General features: G+C 46.4%; 1 pseudogene; it reads right to left on the bottom strand.

Annotated features, from left to right (window-relative positions):
• Positions 1 to 16,400, bottom strand: part of LOC139388142 (lipoxygenase homology domain-containing protein 1-like) — a 33,375-nt pseudogene extending 16,975 nt beyond the window's left edge.
• Positions 16,401 to 20,371: the final 3,971 nt, after the last annotated feature.

Below are 20,371 nucleotides of genomic sequence, written 5' to 3' on the forward strand. Positions count from 1 at the left end.
ACACCTCGCCGTGGGCATTTATTAAATTGACACATGCACATTCACACTAAATTGCCATTAGAAATTAGCAAAAAGTAGGCGGTTGTATTTGATTAACCCTTATTGAAAAGGTGTGGATTTCAGCAAACAGAGAAAGGAACACAACTACAGAGGACAAACATAGGTACAGGGTTTCATGATTTTTTTTTTTTAAAGTATTGACTTGGGTGTATCTATGTAGTCGGTGGTAGATTCCACAAAGCCTGGTCTCTCGTTCTCTCTCTCGGTGAAATCATAAACTTCCTTCACCATGGAGTGGAGTTTAGTCCGCTACTTTGCTAGTTGCATAATTCCTTCTCGCATCTCCTCCTCTCACCTTGTCCCTTTGCTTGTGGACTTAGTGCACAACACAACAGCTGTCTTTGACCAGGCGCAAAAACTTCCGTGTCGCAAGGATCTGTACACAATTCCTGGAAGCTGAAAATGTCCCAGTTCTTCCATGGTCTGCATACTCACTAGACATGTCACCAATTGAGCATGCTTGGGATGCTCTGGATCGACGTGTATGACAGCATGATCCAGTTCCCGCCAATATCCAGCAACTTCGCACAGCCATTGAAGAGGAGTGGGACAACATTCCACAGGCCACAATCAACAGCCTGATCAACTCTATGTGAAAGAGATGTGTCGTGTCGCGCTGCATGAGGCAAATGGTGGTCACACTAGATACTGACTGGTTTTCCGATACACGCCCCTACCTTTTTAAAGGTATCTGTGATCAACAGATGCATATCTGTATTCTCAGTCATGTGAAATCCATAGATTAGGGCCTAATGAATGTATTTCGATTGACAGATTTTTTTTATATGAACTGTAACTCAGAAAAATATTAGAAAATTGTTCCATGTTGCATTTATACTTTTGTTCAGTGTAGTATAGTTTTATCTAAAAAGGATAACTTATCTATGTTAAAACTATTCCCCCCCCCCGAAATTCACTGAGTAGGATGGTCCTCCCCTTCCTCCTATGTGGAGCCTCCACTGACTGTATGGTACTGTATTATATTCTTACTGTAAACATGGAGCAATTACTGCTCAGAAAGGTCAAATACAAAGACTGTGTTGTATTGAGCTGGTAAACTGTGACATGTTGTCAGTGCTGACCTTATCCAGGACCTTACCAGAGCCGTCGATACGAGCCTTCATCTTCCTCAGGGGAGCAATGTCCTCGACCTCCAGGGTGAACATGTCCTCCTGACCCCGCTCAATCCTAAAGACAGCCAGAGTGTGAGCGCAATGCTTTATGGGAGAGTCTTTGTAAACACACCACTAGTCCACATCACATGCACTGTGAACTACAGTAAGTACAACTATTCAAATATAGTTTTTTATGTGGATGAATGTGGAATAGAATTGCAGTTTGGTCATTTCAAAACCACTTTATGTTGGCTAATTGGGGTGTGTTTATTTGGGTGTGTTAAATGTATGCATTTGTTGAAGTGTGAACATTTGGTCATATGGGTGAACTTTTGGGTCAGGTGTGTTTGATAGCGTTTAATCAGTGTGTTTGGTTGCCTGTGAATGTTTGGTCAGGTGTGAGAAATTGGTCAGGTGTGTGTTTGGTCAGGGTCAGGTGTGTGTGTGGTAATGTACCTGTCCTCATTATTCTGCAGCAAGATCCCCTCTGTAGTGATGTTAGCCCAGAACACAGACAGGTAGATATGGGTGTCTGCTCTTGCATTCAGAACATCTCCCATCACCACCGTCACCTCATAGATGATCTGACAATTACAGACAGACAATGATTAATAATCAGTCAATAAATCAATCACTCAATCAAATTAAACAATTCATATTTGTTTAATTGATGAGATAACATATGCTGCCAGGTAAACCAAACAGATAAACCAACCAAACGGGTAAGTTGAGCCAAAGGGTTAAGTTGAGCCAAAGGGTTAAGTTGAGCCACCCTTGAATCTAGGAAACCATTCAAAAAATAAATCATGTGACCAAATATTTAGCAAGAGGTCATAATTTCATCGAGTCTGAAGGAAGAAAACAGATTTTCACCAAGCCAAATTAATTGTGTTAGAAGTATCATGATGCTTGTATCTAAACCAAAGTAGATTGTTTTATACATCAGTTGGGGTCTTCATAAGCTTCAATATGAGGTCCTAAACCTAGCATGAAAGTGCATCCTTGTAGCTGAGTGAGCTAATATAGTAAACATTTTTGTTTTGGGGTAAGTTGTGCCAATGGCCATAGGGTAAGTTCAGTCAATGGTTGAGCCAATGGCAAGTTGAGCAAATTGAAGTGCTTTCTTCCCAGGTGTAATACAAGGCATTATTGCTGGGATATGAGGGAACAACAGGGCCTGGCCTATGCTATGAGTGTAAAAAAAAAAGTACAAAGTGTTTAAGTGTAAGCCTGTGTTAAAAGATGCTAAAAATGATTAAAAGACAAATATAAATTGTGTTTGGGAAATAAAGATAGACATGGTTTTAAAATGTGTGGGTCATATTCTGGCCCTCGCTTCATATTCATTGCCAAACCCACTGGCTCCAGGTCATCTATATGTATTTTCTAGGTAAAGCCCCGCCTTATCTCAGCTCACTGGTCACCATAGCAGCACCCACCCGTAGCATGCGCTCCAGCAGGTATATTTCACGCATCACTCCCAAAGCCAAATCCTCCTTTGGCCGCCTTTCCATCCAGTTCTCTGCTGCCAATGACAGGAACAAATTGCAAAAATCACTTAAGCTGGAGACTCATATCTCCCTCACTAACTTTAAGCATCAGCTGTCAGAGCAGCTTACAGATCATTGCTCCTGTACATAGCCCACCCAACTACCTCATCCCCATATTGTTTTTGTTTTCTTGTTCCTTTGCACCCCAGTATCTCTACTTGCGTACATTCATCTTCTGCATATCTATCACTCCAGTGTTTAATTGCTAAATTGTAATTATGTTGCCACTATGGCCTGTTTATTGCCTTATCTCCCTAATCTTACTTAATTTGCACACATTGTATGTGGACTGTTCTATTGTGTTATTGACTGTACGTTTGTTTATTCCTAGTGTAACTCTCTGTTGTTTGTGTCGCACTGCTTTGCTTTATCTTGGTCAGGTCACAGTTGTAAATGAGAACTTGTTCTCAACTGGCCTACCTGGTTAAATAAAGGTGAAATATATATATATACAGTGCCTTGCGAAAGTATTCGCCCCCCCCCGAACTTTGCGACCTTTTGCCACATTTCAGGCTTCAAACATAAAGATATAAAACTGTATTTTTTTGTGAAGAATCAACAACAAGTGGGACACAATCATGAAGTGGAACGACATTTATTGGATATTTCAAACTTTTTTAACAAATCAAAAACTGAAAAATTGGGCGTGCAAAATTATTCAGCCCCTTTACTTTCAGTGCAGCAAACTCTCTCCAGAAGTTCAGTGAGGATCTCTGAATGATCCAATGTTGACCTAAATGACTAATGATGATAAATACAATCCACCTGTGTGTAATCAAGTCTCCGTATAAATGCACCTGCACTGTGATAGTCTCAGATGTCCGTTAAAAGCGCAGAGAGCATCATGAAGAACAAGGAACACACCAGGCAGGTCCGAGATACTGTTGTGAAGAAGTTTAAAGCCGGATTTGGATACAAAAAGATTTCCCAAGCTTTAAACATCCCAAGGAGCACTGTGCAAGCGATAATATTGAAATGGGAGGAGTATCAGACCACTGCAAATCTACCAAGACCTGGCCGTCCCTCTAAACTTTCAGCTCATACAAGGAGAAGACTGATCAGAGATGCAGCCAAGAGGCCCATGATCACTCTGGATGAACTGCAGAGATCTACAGCTGAGGTGGGAGACTCTGTCCATAGGACAACAATCAGTCGTATATTGCACAAATCTGGCCTTTATGGGAGAGTGGCAAGAAGAAAGCCATTTCTTAAAGATATCCATAAAAAGTGTCGTTTAAAGTTTGCCACAAGCCACCTGGGAGACACACCAAACATGTGGAAGAAGGTGCTCTGGTCAGATGAAACCAAAATTGAACTTTTTGGCAACAATGCAAAACGTTATGTTTGGCGTAAAAGCAACACAGCTCATCACCCTGAACACAACATCCCCACTGTCAAACATGGTGGTGGCAGCATCATGGTTTGGGCCTGCTTTTCTTCAGCAAAGACAGGGAAGATGGTTAAAATTGATGGGAAGATGGATGGAGCCAAATACAGGACCATTCTGGAAGAAAACCTGATGGAGTCTGCAAAAGACCTGAGACTGGGACGGAGATTTGTCTTCCAACAAGACAATGATCCAAAACATAAAGCAAAATCTACAATGGAATGGTTCAAAAATAAACATATCCAGGTGTTAGAATGGCCAAGTCAAAGTCCAGACCTGAATCCAATCGAGAATCTGTGAAAAGACCTGAAAACTGCTGTTCACAAATGCTCTCCATCCAACCTCACTGAGCTCGAGCTGTTTTGCAAGGAGGAATGGGAAAACATTTCAGTCTCTCGATGTGCAAAACTGATAGAGACATACCCCAAGCGACTTACAGCTGTAATCGCAGCAAAAGGTAGCGCTACAAAGTATTAACTTAAGGGGGCTGAATAATTTTGCACGCCCAATTCTTCAGTTTTTGATTTGTTAAAAAAGTTTGAAATATCCAATAAATGTCGTTCCACTTCATGATTGTGTCCCACTTGTTGTTGATTCTTCACAAAAAAAATACAGTTTTATATCTTTATGTTTGAAGCCTGAAATGTGGCAAAAGGTCGCAAAGTTCAAGGGGGGCGAATACTTTCGCAAGGCACTGTATATATATTTTTAAATATCGGAAATTATTCAGACCATTTCCCTTTTTCCACATTTTGTTACGTTACAGCCTTATTCTAAAATGGATTAACATTTTTGCAAATGTATAAAATAATAAAAACCTTATTTACATAAGTATTCAGACCCTTTCCTATAAGACTCGAAATTGAGCTCAGGCTCATCCTGTTTCCATAACCAGCACTTACACTGGAAAACGTATTTAACCCCTTATGTTGGCATGGCAACAGCTAGGTAGCAGCTCTCAGGAGAGGCCCCATCTGAGCTATATCCCGGGCATGGAGCAACTACATCCATCAGCGTATGTGTTGTGACCCTTGCACTTGATGAAGACTTCTGTGTCTAAACGCTGTTTGTGTAACATGGTACAGGAATAAAGCACTCATTGTAGCAGCATTAAACTATGTGCAGGCATTTTCTTTCTTTATCTACAGTATATTTTGTACACCACCACTTTTCTTTGGGATATGAATATTCTGTATGCTTAATGTCATGTGACCCATACCTCCACCTTCCTGATCTCTCCCACATCAACGCCATGCGACTCGAAGGACTCCAGAGACCCAGAATTGAAGCACCTCTTCTCCGCAGGCAGGTCCAGCCACAGCCTCTCCGTCTGGGTGTCCCATGGGTGTCCCATGGTGACCACAGACCCTGCTGCTGGTACTGGCTTCCTTCTCTGCCCCTGTTGAGATGGTGAAGTGGTATGGCATGACCGCAAAGACACAAGGTAATGTGTTTTGACTGTATGTATATGTGTGTATAGTTGTTTCTCCAAACCCTACCTCTACAAAGTGTAATGTGAATAAATACTTATTTCTGGAGTGATCAATCAGCTTATTGCAATGTATGCAACTGGTGAAATACAGCATTTTATCACAACTCTCTATGTGCTTGTGTGTGTGGGTTTATATTGGCCGTATTGTGTTTATTTATTGGTGCTCTTCTTTTGGATGTCCTCATTCGTATTACTCCTCTTGTTCATGTTGCTGCCTACACTCTTCATGATCAGAGCTGAGCTCTTCTTCCTGCCTTGGAAAGTCTCCCTCTCCCCCTCATAACCCTGTGAGAATATACAGGTCAGGTAACACATACTTTGTCAGGGTTCTGTGTGCTCACACACGTGTACGCACTCACACACACATATGCATGCACACACACACATTGACACACTATCTTGTTGTGATGTGTGTTTTGTCCTATATTTATATTGTATTTATTTAAAAAATTTTGTCCCAGGCCCCTGTCCCCGCAGGAGGCCTTTTGCCTTTTGTTAGGCCGTCATTGTAAATAAAAAATGTGTTCTTAACTGACCTGCCTAGTAGAAGTACAGTTCACACATATATTGGTGTATACACACTGTGGCACGCAAACACAGTACCTTGACATAGAACATTCTCTCGATGCTTTTGTCCTCTCTTTTCCTTCACAACTAGCGCTCCTACATCGAACACTAAGACCTCCTACAGATCCTCATCAACCACCTCTACGTGGTCCAGGTACCAATCAGCACTCACCATGCTGTTGTCATGGCGAATCTTAATTCTAAACACCTGGTACAGGTCCACCGCCTCTTCGGAAAATTTATCCACCTGAAATAGGAGGCACATTTAGCACAAGCAGTATAATTTTTTATTTAACCTTTATTTAACTAGGCAAGTCAGTTAAAAACAAATTCTTCTTTACATTGACAGCCTAGGAACAGTGGGTTGCCTTGTTCAGGGGCAGAATACCTTGTCAGCTCAGGGATTTGATCTAGCAACCTTTTGGTTACTGGCCCAATGCTCTAACCACTAGGCTACCTGTCGCCCCAGGTAGCCTAGTTGTTAGAATGATCCAAAAATACACATGAATTAGTATTTTCCTTCTATATTGCCTTAATATCACTGTACAATTATTGTATAACAACATCACTACCTTTTATGTTGTGATGCAAAAGCCAATAAACCTACTCAAGTACAAATAATATCCAGAAATGACAGAAAGTCCTAGTTATGGATATGGTGTGTTGTTCTGTCTCTTACCGCTCCCCTCTCAAACTTGTTGCTGTTTGTCTCAACCTTGCAGAGTTTGTGTTCACCCGTGCCGCCCAGGTCTCTGTAGATGGTGAGGAAAACGTTGGCATCTGTGCCCGCTTTGTAAACGTCAGCCGTCATCACAGACACATTGTAGGTGGACACAGATAACAGAAAACACAGACTGAGATAACCCACAGACAGAAAGCATAATAATGAGCTAAAGTGTCCAAATGGGAACAAATTCCCAACACTGTGTGACTGCAGCGGAGAAAGACATCAATTTAGAGCAGAGAACTGCCACATCATTTACCTGTCAGGCAGACAAAGAATCTGACAAACGAAAAGGCACATTCTGCTGTAATGGCCGGCCTCCGGTGTGTATGTGTGTGCATGTGTACTTTCCACTGAGTCTTCCTCCTCAGTGTGTGTGTGTGTGTGTGTGTGTGTGTGTGTGTGTGTGTGTGTGTGTGTGTGTGTGTGTGTGTGTGTGTGTGTGTGTGTGTGTGTGTGCGTGTGCGTATGTGTTCGCTTGTGTTTGTGTGTATGTACTCTCCAGTGCATCTTCCACCTCAATCTCGCTGACTTTCAGGGTTCCGTCTCGTAGTAGTTTCTCCGTTATGATGTCAGAAGGTACTAATTCTCTCACTGTCTCTCCGTCCTCCTCTGACTTGGCCAGCCAACACTCACAAGGGAAGACGATAGTCTCCGACCCCTAGAGAGATAGAGCAGCAATGCGTGAGTGACTGAAAACACACCAGGTCTCTCCGTGAGGAGAAGAGCACCACCTTGTGACTAGAAATTGTATTGTTTTGATTTATAATATGATGTCATCCGTCTCTTTTTACTGAAGACGGGTGTAGTATTGCTCTGATCTTTGACACTGGACTAGGATCAGTTTTGTGCTTTTCCCCCCATATTGTTAAGGTTAGGATTTGTGAATGGTGAGCGTATCCTAGATCTGTAGCTGAGTAAGTAGCCTTTCTCCTGTGTATCTTTCTCTTTCTCAGCAGTCGTCTGCTCTAACCGCGATCCTAAAAATGCTCACAATGACACCAGCCTCAGTTTCTCCCTCAGCTGTCATGACCACTATAGATCTTCTCTATGACATCGCCCATGTCCTCCAACTGCATGGTGTTACAGAAACATCATCCTCATCATGAGGATCAAGAGCATCATCACCCATATTGTCATCCTCTTCATCATCACCATCATCCTCATTAAATAACCATATAGTCCTTACTCAACTGTCTGCTCTATACAGTGTTTTAATAGGCGACTACTGTGTGGTTGTACCTCAACGATGAACATGTCTTGTTGACACAGAGAATCCTCTGCTGGGTGCACACCCCGCCTCGACCTCGAACACGTCTGCATCTGTACCCGCTGCAAACAGGTCACTGGTTTTGTTCTCGTATGGCACAACTGCGACAGAGGGGAAACAAGGGTATGATATGGCATGGTAGTTGGTAGGATAAGGTCCTGTAAGATATGGATTATCTACAATAAGTACAGTGTGCTTTAGACTGGCATTTCTGGTATGTCAGATATGACCTGATATGGTATGATATAAGATAGTAAAACTGTATAGGGTAGTGGTATGCTGGCTAGTAGGCTATAATATGGGTTATCTAAGTATAGCATGTTGCAGGTTGGTTCTTACATGGTTTGTCGAAATCAGTCTGGAGGTCTGCAGGGAACAAGTCCCTGACGATAGTCCCGTTGTCGTTCTTCCTCTCCCTTGTACAGCCAGCGACCACAGGGGAACCGTAGCATCTGGCCCAGGGACGGGGCGTTCAACCTCTACCCAGTCAAGGAACCAGCCTGCTGCGGCCGCTGCACAGGCATAACACATCATATCACAAGGACTGTGTGTGTGTCTGTCTGTCGGTCTCTCAGTCTTTTTCGTGATCTCCCCATTTTTGTGATATCTAAATTGGTAGTTACGGTCTTGTCCCATCGCTCCAACTCCGGTACCGACTCGGGATAGGCGAAGGTCGAGAGCCATGCGTGCACCGAAACACTGCTTCTTGACACACTGCTCTGTCCATTGCTTCTTGACACACTGCTCGGTTAATCCAGAAGGCAGCCGCACCAATGTGTCGGATGAAACCTCTCTGTTTTATGTATTCGTATCACATAACTGCCTGTGGAAACACACAGCAGTAAATGGCATAGTTAGTAGTATATTCAAATGCACACGATCAGACACAAACGTGTGTATTATCAAAATATATTTTTTTGTGCCGTACAGGGTGGCAAATGCGTTGGCATCGGTGTCCACATACTTCTTGTCTCCAGTCTTTACCCTCATTGTGAAGGTGGTAGACATGGCTGACAGAGAGAGATCAACCAAATCAGATAAGAATGTATTCATGGTATAATGCATTGATATTATTCAATCAAATGATATACTGAACAATGAAATGTGGGTAACTAGGCCTAGATGTTTGCATCTGTTATTTTCCAGAAGGAATAGAACATACACCAAATTTTTAATGGGAGCAAACAATTTGTAATTCTAGCCCCTTGTGTGTGTATTTATCACCCTTCTGCTCCAGGACGAGTGTTGAACTGGAGTCTTTCTCCTCCTCCTCCTCATCATCACCATTCTTCATAAAAGGCCTTGTCCACAGAGACCAGCTCCCTGGTGATCTGTCAGTCAATGTGCCAACCACCGTTTACAGGGGAAGTAGTACCTAGAACATCGTTTTTGTGTCTGCCACTAGCCTAGCCTGCCAGGATTCTAGGCCTGTCTGACTGTCTGTCTGTGACTTGATAATAACCCCATAAATACAATTTCTGACCACCAAGGGGAGCTGTGCAGTTGTTTTCTTAGACCAATGGGCAGACCTTTTTATATCCTGAAAAACCACACCTTTTCTCAAAACATACAGGCAGTCTTGGAAGAGATGCATATATTTTTTTGGACCAGCTATTTATCTATAAATCACCTTCCTAGCCATATAGATATACATGTATGGTGTGTCATATGGTGTAGAATGTAGATAAGTGGTAATAATAAAATAGAAAATGGCAATATTATCTCAAATGGTGTAGTAAAGTGGTTAATAATCCTCACTTATTGTGTAATCCTGTGCCTGCCTCCTCCCCTCCCGTATGTGGTGTTGTCTTTGTTGTCCACTATCTCCACCTAGTTCAGGAACCAGGCGGCATGATGCTGGCTGTTGTCATGGCGAATCCTCAGCTTCTTCAGAACGCCCAGATCGATGGCCCGGGATGGAGAATACGTCCTCCTGAACCCCACAAAGAACCACGGGAAAGGTCAGGGTTCAAAGGCATAAATAAAAGGTTAATAAAAAAGGTACCTGTTTAATTATCAATAATTGTTTAAATGTTTTACATTTATTTGGTTCTTAACAACAGGGGACCGTGCACAAAGATCAAACAGCTAGGTCAATGGGAAAGAGGTTGTAGTTCAACAGCGACTCAGATATTGACATCATCATCATCATTTTGACAGATGTCTCACCTGCCCTTTCTCAAATGTGTTCAGGTTGTTGGGTCTTCCTGAGTCTCCGCTCGGCCCTTGTTGCCGATCTCTCCGTAGATGTTAATGTATACATAAGCCCTCCAGGTCTCAGAGGTCCTCTGGGAGGAGCTCCACCACGATCTCCCCATCCTCCTCGTCACGGTTCAGCCAGTGCTGACAGGGAAAAGTCACGCTCTCCACCACCTCCTGGAGCTCTGTCACATGCTCTTCTTCCTCCTTCTTCTACTTCTTGTCATCCTTCGGCTTCTCCTTCGCCACCTCCCTCTGCACCATAGCGAGACACTTTGACGTCCACCGTCTCAAGGAACCACCCGTCGCCCATACCAGAACCGTCGTACCCAATGCAGATCTTGAATAATTTGCACACATTCAGTACCTCGATCTGAGGGGTGAGAGACTGTAAGACAGGCCAATGGTGGTTATTCAGAGATTTGTCCTCATCGCTCCACAACATGGCAGAATGACTGATTTTATGCTAAGTCTTCTCAAAACCAATGACAGCTGTGCTCTTCATGAATACTGTCACGTTCTGACCTCTATTTCCGTTGTTTAGTATTTATTTAGTATGGTCAGGGCGTGAGTTGGGTGGGCAGTCTATGTTTGTTTTTCTATGTTTGGGGCATTTCTATGTTTTCGGCCTAGTATGGTTCTCAATCAGAGGCAGGTGTCATTAGTTGTCTCTGATTGAGAATCATACTTAGGTAGCCTGGGTTTCACTGTGTGTTTGTGGGTGATTGTTCCTGTCACTGTGTTTGTTGTCACAGGATAGGACTGGTTTGCGTTTTCACATTTCTTGTTTTTGTTAGTTTGTTCATGTATAGTGATTTATTAAAACATGAATAACCACCACGCTGCGCTTTGGTCCGCTTCTCTTCCTCCTACAGACGAACGCCCTTACAGAGGACCAAGCGGCGTGGTAAACAGAGGCTGCAGCAACAGCAGCAGCAGGAGAAGCGACTGGTGCAGCAGGAGCAACAGCAGCAGCAGCAAAGGCAGCAGCAGGAGGAGCAACAGCAGCAGCAGGAGAAGCGACTGGTGCAGCAGGAGCAACAGCAGCTGCAGCAAAGGCAGCAGCAGGAGGAGCAACAGCAGCAGCAGCAGAAGCAGCAGTGGGAGAGGCTGCACTACTTAGAGAAATGGACTTGGGAGGAGATTCTAGACGGGAAAGGACCCTGGGCAGAGCCAGGAGAATATTGCCGCCCTAAGGCCGAGCTGGAGGCAGCAAAAGCAGAGAGGCGGCATTATGAGGAACTAGCACGGCAGAGCGGATGGAAGCCCGAGAGTCACCCCCAAAAATTTCTTGGGGGGGGGCACAGGGGGAGTGTGGCAGAGTCAGGAGTCAGACCTGAGCCAACTCTCCCCGTTTATCGTGAGGAACCAAGGAGGAGCTCAGAACCAGAGCTGGTGTTGGAGGTGAGCGAAGCAGAGACTGTGAAGGAGTTAATGGGGGAATTGGAGGAGAGTGATATGAGGGACTTGCTGGTTTGGTGCATGAGGCACGACATTCGCCCGACGGAGCGTGTCAGGGATTTAATGGCACCGGGGTCAGCTCTCCATACTCATCCTGAGGTGCGTGCGAGGGGTCTGGTGAAGACTGTGCCAGCCTCACGCACCAGGCCTCCTGTGCATCTCCCTAGCCTTGCACGTCCTGTGCCATCTCAGCACTACAGTGCTCCTAGCAGTGCTAACTGTGGCGGGCGTGGTGCTGGTCAGGCACCGTGTTATGCAGTTGTGCGCACGGTGTCCCCAGTACGCGTGCTTAGCCCGGTGCGCTACATCCCAGCTCCCCACATCTGCCGGGCTAGGGTGAAGATCCAGCCAGGGCGGTTGGTGCCAGCCCTGCTCTCAAGGTCTCCAGTGCGCCTTCACGGTCCGGTCTATCCGTTACCACCTCCACGCACCAGCCCTCCGGTGGCAGCCCCCCGTACCAGGCTGTCTCTCCGGCCCATCCTTACAGGGGCTCCCTCCTCTCCAGCGCTGCCGGAGCCTCCCGCCTGTCTGGCGCCTCTGCCGGAGCCTCCCGCCTGTCTGGCGCCTCTGCCGGAGCCTCCCGCCTGTCCGGCGCCTCTGCCGGAGCCTCCCGCCTGTCCGGCGCCTCTGCCGGAGCCTCCCGCCTGTCCGGCGCCTCTGCCGGAGCCTCCCGCCTGTCCGGCGCCTCTGCCGGAGCCTCCCGCCTGTCCGGCGCCTCTGCCGGAGCCTCCCGCCTGTCCGGCGCCTCTGCCGGAGCCTCCCGCCTGTCCGGCGCCTCTGCCGGAGCCTCCCGCCTGTCCGGCGCCTCTGCCGGAGCCTCCCGCCTGTCCGGCGCCGCTGCCGGAGCCTCCCGCCTGTCCGGCGCCGCTGCCGGAGCCTCCCGCCTGTCCGGCGCCGCTGCCGGAGCCTCCCGCCTGTCCGGCGCCGCTGCCGGAGCCTCCCGCCTGTCCGGCGCCGCTGCCGGAGCCTCCCGCCTGTCCGGCGCCGCTGCCGGAGCCTCCCGCCTGTCCGGCGCCGCTGCCGGAGTCTCCCGCCTCTCCGGCGCTACCAGGGCCTTCCTCTTCTCCAGCGTTGCCGGAGCTTCCCGTCTGCCCAGCGCCAGCTGAGCTTCCCGTCTGCCCAGCGCCAGCTGAGCTTCCCGTCTGCCCAGCACCAGCTGAGCCTCCCGTCTGCCCGGCGCCGCCAACGCCGCCCGTCTGCCCAGCGCCGCCAGGGCCGCCCGTCTGCCCAGCGCCGCCAGCGCCGCCCGTCTGCCCAGCGCCGCCAGCGCCGCCCGTCTGCCCAGCGCCGCCAGTGCCGCCCGTCTGCCCAGCGCCGCCAGTGCCGCCCGTCTGCCAGGAGCCGCCAGTGCCGCCCGTCAGCCAGGGGCCGCCAGTGCCGCCCGTCAGCCAGGGGCCGCCAGTGCCGCCAGTCAGCCAGGGGCCGCCAGTGCCGCCAGTCAGCCAGGGGCCGCCAGTGCCGCCAGTCAGCCAGGGGCCGCCAGTGCCGCCAGTCAGCCAGGGGCCGCCAGTGCCGCCCGTCAGCCAGGGGCCGCCTGTGCCGCCAGTCAGCCAGGGGCCGCCAGTGTCGCCAGTCAGCCAGGGGCCGCCAGTAAGCCAGGGGCCGCCAGTGCCGTCAGTCAGCCAGGGGCCGCCCGAGCAGCTGTCCCTCTGTCCCGAGCAGCTGTCCCTCTGTCCCGAGCTGCTATCGCCCCTCTGTCCCGAGCTGCTATCGCCCCTCTGTCCCGAGCAGTTGTCCCTCTGTCCCGAGCAGTTGTCCCTCTGTCCCGAGCAGCTGCTTCACCTCTGTCCCGAGCTGCCCCTCTGTCCCGAGCAGCCCCTCTGTCCAGTGGGGTCATTGAGAGGGGTGGTCATGGTGAGTAAGCCAGGGAGGCGGACAATAAGGCGGACTAAGACAATGGTGAAGTGGGGTCCGCGTCCCGCGCCAGAGCCGCCACCGCGGACAGACGCCCACCCAGACCCTCCCCTATAGGTCAAGGTTTTGCGGCCGGAGTCCGCACCTTTGGGGGGGGGTACTGTCACGTTCTGACCTCTATTTCCGTTGTTTAGTATTTATTTAGTATGGTCAGGGCGTGAGTTGGGTGGGCAGTCTATGTTTGTTTTTCTATGTTTGGGGCATTTCTATGTTTTCGGCCTAGTATGGTTCTCAATCAGAGGCAGGTGTCATTAGTTGTCTCTGATTGAGAATCATACTTAGGTAGCCTGGGTTTCACTGTGTGTTTGTGGGTGATTGTTCCTGTCACTGTGTTTGTTGTCACAGGATAGGACTGGTTTGCGTTTTCACATTTCTTGTTTTTGTTAGTTTGTTCATGTATAGTGATTTATTAAAACATGAATAACCACCACGCTGCGCTTTGGTCCGCTTCTCTTCCTCCTACAGACGAACGCCCTTACAAATACAACTAATTCACAAAAAGGAAAATACTTTTCTTCCCACAATTTGAAACCAACGAATGTGTAGTCCGTAGACTACTTCCACTGGTTCACTGACCGTGTCTGACTTTAAATATCTCTGTGGTCCCGCGCTCAAAGTGGTAGGAGCGGCTCTTGAGGCAGATGAGCTCAGTCTTGCCATTCTCTCCATAGATCTGACAGAACACATTGACGTTGGTGCCACCTTTGTGCATGCTCCCCGTAACCGCTGTGATCTCATAGTTTATCACTGCAAACGAGAGGGCAGAGCAACATGTCACTAACCAATTAGACAATGGCAGGATGATGGAGAGTGGGCTAATGCCCCACAATCCATCATAATCACCAAGTAGGAGTTCATCACTTGCAGGACAGAACTGTATTTATCAAGTGAAGTCAACTGGTTACAGGTTTATTCAGTGTCAATGTAGGTATTCTATCATTTTGAGTATTCCTGTACTTTTTCCATTGGGTGTTCTTGAGAGAACTTGGGTAGCTACATTGCGTATACAAATGCCTCAGTGTATTTGAAAGCTCTAGTACAGCACCTAGTGTGTATAAATATTACCTCTGCTCTGGCCAAAATAAATACACACTGTAAATATATTCATTTAACTTTAACATGATATAATAGAATTCTCTGGCACAGTAGGCGGGTAAAAGGGTGAAGCTTATTTGTCCTATTTCTGTTAATACGCATGTGAGAATTGGAATATGTGTGTTTTGCATATCCCACTCTCCCTGTGACACCCTCAGAGAGTGAAGTCATGGCCAGGGTCGGCCATTATCAATGGTGACCCTTGAGCAATTAGAGTTAAGTGCCTTGCTCAATCGATTTTTCACCTTGTTGGCTCGGGGATTCAAAATAAAAACCTTTCGGTTACTGGCCCAACACTCTAACCACTAGGCTACCCACTGCCCTGTACAGTATAATGCATGTATTGTCTCAGAACATAAACTCTAGTAAATATCCTGTTACGTTTATCGATGTTCAGAGTCTCGTTGGGGTAGATCTCTACCTCCATCTTCCCATCAGCCTCATCCTTACAGAGCCAGCAGTGGCTGGGAACTTGTATTGCTATCCATGGACTGGCACAATGATCTGCACACTGCCCAGGAACCAAACAGCACCTAGACCCTTAGTGTGGCCAATCAGCAGACCGTGGATCTACAGAGAGAAATCAGGAAGTAAGAATCAAGGTGGGATTGATGGTCATTATGGATGCTTTTATCCAGTTAACATTGTCAGTTTGTGAGACCCAATCAGGAATCAAACCCAGAACTCTGATGTTTAAGGCACCACACAACTCCAAAAAACTGAGACATACTGTTAGATTAATTTAGTTCTTATGTATTCATTAACCAATTCAATTAAAATACTCCGTCTGTACCCAGAGTTTGTAAGGTTCTGGGGGAAATGAAACAGACGGAGTCAGTCAAAAATAGTCAGTGACGTTTATTCTCGAGAGCTCTGATCATAATCACATGTACATTAGTTTATATATCACACATGGCGTCATAGCGTACAAAATGTCCCTCCTCCTCTTGGACAATGACGAAGCTGCTTTTCAATTCAATTCCAACACATACATATTGCTTATCTTATGCTACCACATGTTACACAATCTACTGCAAGCCCAACGGTTTCTCCCCTCCCTTGGTGGGGACGAGACATTTTTCCTGTTGTTAGTTTCACAGTGGTCACAAGTTGTCTGTTAACACTTCCTGTTTGCCTATGTACAAACATATTCTTCATCAGACAGCATAGAATTCTGTTAGTTATAATTCTAAGTTAAATGTATGCATCATTTAGTAATTTAGTCATTATAGTTTAAAATCCCATAACACATACACTATAATTGCATACTGTAGGGATAAATTGGTATAAATAAGATGACTATAATCTATAATCTATGTTTCTAGGTTTCTGATAGTGTATTCTATCTGTATTTTCCTACGTTTATAAAACATAAAGAATAGAGTTATATGATGTCATAGGTCTCGACGGTGAAGAGATCAGTTTGCCCTGTCTCATAGTAGTTACTCAGGCCGTTGTCAGAGACCACCAGGAGGATCCTGTGGGGTCGCCCTTCTTCCCGTACAGCTTGACAAACACCTTGGAGTCTGAGCTGGCACCATTGATGCCGCCTGTCCCCCGAGACATGATAGATTATATCTAAAAATAATATGAGACAGGCCTTTTACTTGTATTTTACACACACACACACACACGCACACACACACACACACACACACACACACACACACACACACACACACACACACACACACACACACACACACACACACACACACACACACACACACACACACACACACACACACACACACACACACACACACACACACAACTCTAAATTGTAATGGGATTCTGGACCATCAGCTGGCTAACTGCTTTAAGCGCGTCCATTGGAGAACGGCCATTAGAGACAGACTGGGCGTGGCCGGTCCGGATGACTGTCTTCCCTGAGGCAGTATGGCTGTTAGTGAAACACTGGCTGTTTGGTGCTTTTGCTTTTTACTAGTGAGGGAAGTGAGTGATTGGATGAAATTCATTATCAGGGGGGAAAAAGTACCTGTCGCACAGCACTAGTCCATGTATACCATGAAAGTAACTTTCCAAACTCTCAGAAATGTTCATTTCAATAAATTTGTTACATTTCAGTAAAATGTGTTGCGTAAGGGCTCAATTCTATCTGTAGCGCTGAAGATCAGAGCTGTAGCACAATTAAAATTTCAAGGTAATTTCAGACTGAGCTGACATTGTCACACCCTGACCATAGTTTGCTTTGTATGTTTATATGTTTTGTTTGGTCAGGGTGTGATCTGAGTGGGCATTCTATGTTGTATGTCTAGTTTGTCTGTTTCTGTGTACGCACCCTGCGCACCAGCCCCAACGGCACCGCCTTGATCAGGAACTCATCAGCCTGTGGAGAAATTAGGCAGATTAACCACTCAAAACCAAGTTAGCCCACTGAGCTAAACGCCTAGATATTAGATCTGGGAGCGAACACAAGTCTTCAGGTCTCTTTTGGATTCCATGAAGAACCATTTCGGGAAATTGTTTTACCTGGAACCAAAAAGGGTTCTTCAAAGGGTTCTCCTGTGGGAACAGCCAAAGAACCCTTTTAGGTTCTAGATAGCACGTTTTTTTTCCTAGGAGTGTACTCTTTCTCAGGAAGTGTCCAATCCAGCTCCAGCGGTGTCTCTTGAGCATGGTATCCATGGCTTCCTGCTTTGTTTGTCTAAGGAGGTTGGTGTTTGATATTGTGTTTGGCCCGACAATGTGCATGATTCTCCGGAGGGAAGTTGTGTGGAAGGTGTCATTTTTTTCAAGTCTGCTTCTGTCATTTTGCAGCATTCTGAACCATAATGGAGAGTTGCCAGTACACAGCTCTGGAATATTTAGAGTTTTGTATTTGTTCTATATTGTCCAGATTTCCAGACTCGTTGCTCTTGCTTTATTGATTCTGGTGCCGATGTGTTTGCTGGTGCTTCCATCATGACATATGGTGCTCCCAAGGTAAGTAAAACTGTGAGTTAACTCCAGGTCCTGTTCCTTGATTTTGACTGCGTTTGCTGTGTTGATGTTGATGGCCATGACCTTGGTCTTGCTGCAGTTGATAACCAGGCCGACTTGCTGGCCAAAGGACCTGGACTCTGTCAGTTTTGTATTGTAGATGTTGGTGTGTGTGATAAAAAAAACTGGTCATTGGCGAAGTCAAGGTCTTCTAGAGTAGAATACAAAGTCCAACAAAGCTCAAGTCCAGCAAAGCTCATGTTGCTGGTTCCCACAGTGCACGAAAAGTAGCTGTGGTACTGTTTAATGGTGTTAACGACATGGGTGGGGGTTCCATAAATTCTTAAGATCTTCCATAGTCTTTTGCTGTGAATGCTGTCAAAAGCCTTCTGGTTGTCATTAAAGTTGATGTAGCGTTTCCGTTGTCACTCACTACATTGCTCAATGATGTTCCTGAGAGATCTTGTCTGTACAGCTGCTTCCTCCCCTGAAGTCCACTTGTTAGTTCATAATCACTTTATCTACAGCTGAAGACATCCGTTGTACGATACTCTTGCAAAAGATCTTGCTGGGAACGGAAAAAAGTGTGATGCCCCTCCAGTTGTTGCAATCGGGTAGTGTGCCTTTAGGTGCCTGAATGATGACCCCCTTGGTCCAATTTGAAGGTATCTTTCCCTTCATCCAGATGTCAATGAAGAGTGTAAGAAGGATATTTGCAACCAATACTGGATCGATTTTGAACAGCTCTGCATTGAGGTTATCAGGACCTGGAGCTTTCACATTCTTTAATGACTTGATGGTAGTGATTATTTATTCTTTGGCAGGTGGGTCTGTGTTTATGTCTAGATCTTCTGGAGCAGCTTCAGGTGAGTTAATTGGTCCACAGGGTTAAGAGCCTTTCTGAAATATTCTGTCCATCTTGCTTCCTATTCATTTTCTGTAGTAGGAGGTTGCCTTTGCTTGTCTTTGATTTGAGTATTTGACTTTCTGCCACAGATTAGGTTAGTAATTTTGTATACTGTTCCTTGCTTCTTGTTTGCTGCTGCCTTTTCAGCTGCACTTGCCAGCTCCTCCAGGTAGTCCCTTTTGTCTCTTCTTACTAGCCTTTTGACTTGTGTGAGAATTTTTCTGTGGTGTGCAGTGTAGTAGGATCCTAGTAATGGCCTACCACACCATCTTCAGAGATAGCTGAGCACATGGAGATGTTTTCCCCATGTTGTCCAGGCAATAGGACGGTCGCCCGTTGGCCGATGAGGTTCCGCCCACAGCGCCGAGTTTTGGCCAGGTTGAAGCCCGCTTCATCAACAAAGATATACTTGTGATGGGTCACAGCAGCATCAAGCACCATAACCTTCTAAAAATATATGTTGGTTAGTTATTTTTACAGTATAGCTCCAATATGATATTGTGAAGTAGCATGTGCATCAAATAGTAACAGTAATACAGTATATAGTGCTACACCTGAACGTACTCGGCCCGCAGTTTTTTCACCTGGTCGTTGTTTCAAAAGGCACCAGGTAAATGTTTTTCATAAATACCTGGTGCCTCTTCAAAAGGCAGGTGATTGTTCGTAGGCTGATGGATGCCACACACGGCCACGGCCACCACCATGGGGTCTTCTGTCAATTCTGAGGGTAGAACAGAGTATACTGTCAATATATCATACTGTATTGTAATGGATGTAAACTTTGTGAGTTTACATCCATTACAATATGTAATTTAATGAAAATGTAATGGTAAAGGATAGAGGGGAGTTAGGTAGTCTAGTGGTTAGAGGGTTGGGCCAGTAACCTGAGCCGACAAGGCTCTGTCGATGTGCCCTTGAGCAAGACACTAAACCCTAGTTGCTCTGGATAAGAGTGTGACAAAATGACAAACATTTTAAATATAGTGCATATCCTGCAGACTTACCGGTTTTCCTGGCAAAATGTTCTCATAATTGAACTGACAGTTGATCTTTCCAGGTTGGGGTGAACTCATTTTAAGGGCCTCTGACATGATAAGGCCTCTGCCAGCCTCTTTTACCTTTTTGATGGGGCCCATGTCCACCTCTCTGACGGGCCCCTTCACTGCAGCCGAGGTGAGTAAGACATTTAAACGTGTTAACCCTCGCAAGGCTGCAGGCCCAGACGGCATCCCCAGCCGCGCCCTCAGAGCATGCGCAGACCAGCTGGCCGGTGTGTTTACGGACATATTCAATCAATCCCTATACCAGTCTGCTGTTCCCACATGCTTCAAGACGGCTACCATTGTTCCTGTTCCCAAGAAAGCTAAGGTAACTGAGCTAAACGACTACCGCCCCGTAGCACTCACATCCGTCATCATGAAGTGCTTTGAGAGACTAGTCAAGGACCATATCACCTCCACCCTACCTGACACCCTAGACCCACTCCAATTTGCTTACCGCCCAAATAGGTCCACAGACGATGCAATCTCAACCACACTGCACACTGCCCTAACCCATCTGGACAAGAGGAATACCTATGTGAGAATGCTGTTCATCGACTACAGCTCGGCATTCAACACCATAGTACCCTCCAAGCTCGTCATCAAGCTCGAGACCCTGGGTCTCGACCCCGCCCTGTGCAACTGGG

This window comes from Oncorhynchus clarkii, chromosome 29 (assembly GCF_045791955.1).
Source record: "Oncorhynchus clarkii lewisi isolate Uvic-CL-2024 chromosome 29, UVic_Ocla_1.0, whole genome shotgun sequence".
NCBI lineage: Eukaryota > Metazoa > Chordata > Actinopteri > Salmoniformes > Salmonidae > Oncorhynchus > Oncorhynchus clarkii.